The sequence below is a fragment of the Apium graveolens genome, chromosome 7 (assembly GCF_009905375.1).
Source record: "Apium graveolens cultivar Ventura chromosome 7, ASM990537v1, whole genome shotgun sequence".
Classification (NCBI taxonomy): domain Eukaryota; kingdom Viridiplantae; phylum Streptophyta; class Magnoliopsida; order Apiales; family Apiaceae; genus Apium; species Apium graveolens.
The window spans coordinates 168,070,003-168,073,014 of record NC_133653.1 but is presented as its reverse complement, the minus strand read 5'-3'; the positions used below and the strand labels follow the sequence as shown (position 1 = coordinate 168,073,014).

General features: G+C 37.8%; 1 non-coding gene across 1 annotated transcript; it reads right to left on the bottom strand.

The window, feature by feature from the left end:
• Positions 1 to 1,480: 1,480 nt before the first annotated feature.
• On the bottom strand, positions 1,481 to 1,587 carry LOC141676188 (small nucleolar RNA R71). Its single transcript, XR_012556792.1, has one exon. It is a non-coding gene; the product is annotated as a small nucleolar RNA R71 (small nucleolar RNA).
• Between the last annotated feature and the right edge of the window lie 1,425 nt (positions 1,588 to 3,012).

The following is a 3,012-nucleotide window of genomic DNA, read 5'->3' as shown; positions in this document are numbered from 1 at the left end:
TCAATTTGTCTTTGAACCCTAGTACTCTTATATTGTTTATTATCATGTTTTCATTGGAACTCGTGGTGACGATGAGTTCGATTATGAACTAATCGTTGCCAAGGTGTTCTAGCGGATTTATTTATAGATTTCAATAGTTAATTGTTTATAATCCTTTGTGTGTGCTGATTTATGATTTCCTAGTTTTGTTGTGCTTATTCATCTTTGATGCGTATCTAACATCTAAGGTTGTTTGTTAATCTTTATTGAAGACAGTGAATACAGAGGTTTAGAAATTGTCATGCTAGCATAGATTCATGTATAATTGTTATGCATGATTCGTGGGTAATTTGAACCATCTTATTCACCCTATGTAATCATGATAAATAACTTGCTCTTAAACCATTATGTTTTCAATTTCTATCATATAGGGACTAAGCATAATTGGTGTATATTCAACTTATATCTTAATTATGGATGTTTGATAGTAGGGTGTACGTATAATGAAAGTTAGCATATACTAATTTTGTGTTATCTGATTAGTTGTCATCACCATCACATGCTAAGGAGAAAGATATAACTTTGAATGAAGTATTTAATGAAGTTAGAATCCTGTGTTTATTCTCATATAAGTAATTCAATCTTAATTCTCTTTGTTAATGTTATTTAGTATAATCTCTTAGTTAAATCAAATTTCAATTTGTTACTTGTCTTAGCATTGAACGATAACCATACATTATTGCATAAGTGCATAATCTAAACTTAACCTAAACCAGTCCCTGTGGGAACAAACTTGACTTATATCTTATACTACCTGTGATCACGTGCGCTTCCGTGTATTTTTGCGTGTGTTTTAGTGCGAACAAGTTTTTGGCGCCACTACCGGGGATTTCGGTGTTAAATTTAGTTTATGTGCTTGACATCAATGGACGTTAAAGTTCACTGACTCGGATATTTTACGTACGCATTTACTTTGTTGGTGTTTCAGGTACTCTAGAGAGCGTGTATGCGAACGTGTTCTCAATCTCATAAGGAAACACTGGACGAAGTTGAAGTAGTTGAAGAATTCTTTGAAGAAGTTGAGAAGGTTGAAGAAGAAGTGATCATTAAAATGGGAGAGCCAGTAGCGAATCCGAAAGCTTTGATGGATTATTCTCAACCCAAGATTAATGACATTCAGTCTAGCATTTTCAGACCATCCATCATGACTAATACCTTTGAAATCAAGTCTAGCATGATTCAAATGGTGCATAATTCAGTCCAGTTTAGGGGTTCTCCAACGGAAGATCCCAATATGTACATTAGAGATTTCATCGAGATCCGCTACACTTTCAAGTTCAACAATGTTTTTGAAGATGTTGTGAAGCTGATGCTTTTCCCATTCTCTCTGAGGAATAAAGCTAAGTGCTGGTTACATTCTCTACCACCAGTTTCTATCACTACTTGGGAGGATCTTGCTCAGAAGTTTCTTACTAAATTCTTCCCTATGGCGAAGACAGCTGCAATCAGGAATGCTCTTACTCAATTTACGCAGTAATCGGGAGAATCTTTATGTGAAGCTTGGGAGCACTACAAGGAGATTCTTAGGAAGTGTCATCATCATGGAATGCCTGATTGGATGATCATTAATTGTTTTTGTAATGGGTTGGGAGCACAATCGAGACCTATGCTCGATGCAGCATCAGGTGGAGCCTTATAGGTTAAGAGCTATGACGAAGCTTATGAGTTAATTGAATTGATGGCTGCTAATGAAATATCAGAACCCAACTCAAAGACTATCTCAAGGCAAGGTAGCAGGAATTCTGGAGGTGGATACAGCTACGACTATAGCTGCTCAGCTAAAGGCATTATCGATGAAAGTGGATTCTTTGGCTAATTATGGAGTTAATTAGATCATTAGTGCCTGTGAGCTTTGTGCAGGTGCGCACGAGACAGAGCAGTGTGCTATATCTAGTGAATTAGCTCAGTATGTGAGCAACTTTCAGAGGTCGCAGCAACCAGTTCCCTCCACTTATCATCCTAATAACCGCAATCATCTTAACTTCAGTTGGAGCAACAACTAGAATACAGTACAATAGTCTTATCAGCAGTTTGAAGCAAAACAATTGAACCCTCATGGTTTTTAACAACAGTATGCACCAAGACAACAACTTCAACTTTAACAAAGTGTCGGTCAATCTACTAATGAAAAATATGAATTGGAGGAGTTGAGGCTTATGTGCAAAAGTCAAGCAGTTTCTATCAAGACTCTTGAGAATCAAATAGGTCAAATTACCAATGCTTTGTTGAACCGTCAACCTGGAACTCTTCCTAGTGATACCGAAGCTAATCCAGGAAAGATGGAAGTTAAAGAGCAGTTGAATGCAATCACCTTGAGATATGGAAAGGTTGCAAGCCCCCAAATTTAGGAAGATGAAAATTCTTAAGATTTTGTTCAGAATGCAGGTGTATTTGCACCTCTACCAATTCTATAAAATGAGATTGTAGCTGAAAAAGTTGTGCAGAAGGACGCCGAGGTGGAACCGAAGAAGAAAGCTGTTGAAAGCTATCCTCCGGAGGGTAATACATGGGATAAACAAGTCTACCCACCTCCTCCATATCCTAAAAGACTTCAAAAGCAGAAGTTTGATAAGAAATTTGCCAAGTTTTTGGAGGTTTTCAAGAAGTTGCACATTAACATACCTTTTGCTGAAGCTCTAGAACAGATGCCGAGCTATGCTAAGTTCATGAAGGGTATTCTATCTCAGAAACTAAAATTTGAGGAGTTTGAAACCGCTGCTCTAACAAGAGAGTGCAGTGATGTGCTGCAACGGAAACTACCTCCTAACCTTAAAGATCGAGGAAGCTTCACGATACATTACACCACTGGTAATCTGTTATTCGACAAGTATTTGTGTGAATTGGGAGCTAGCATCAATCTGATGCCCTTGTCTGTTTTCAAGAAACTTGGACTACCTGATCCAATACCTGTGAACATGTCTTTGCATGGCTGACCGTTCCATCACTTATTCGCGAGGTGTAGTGGAGGACTTA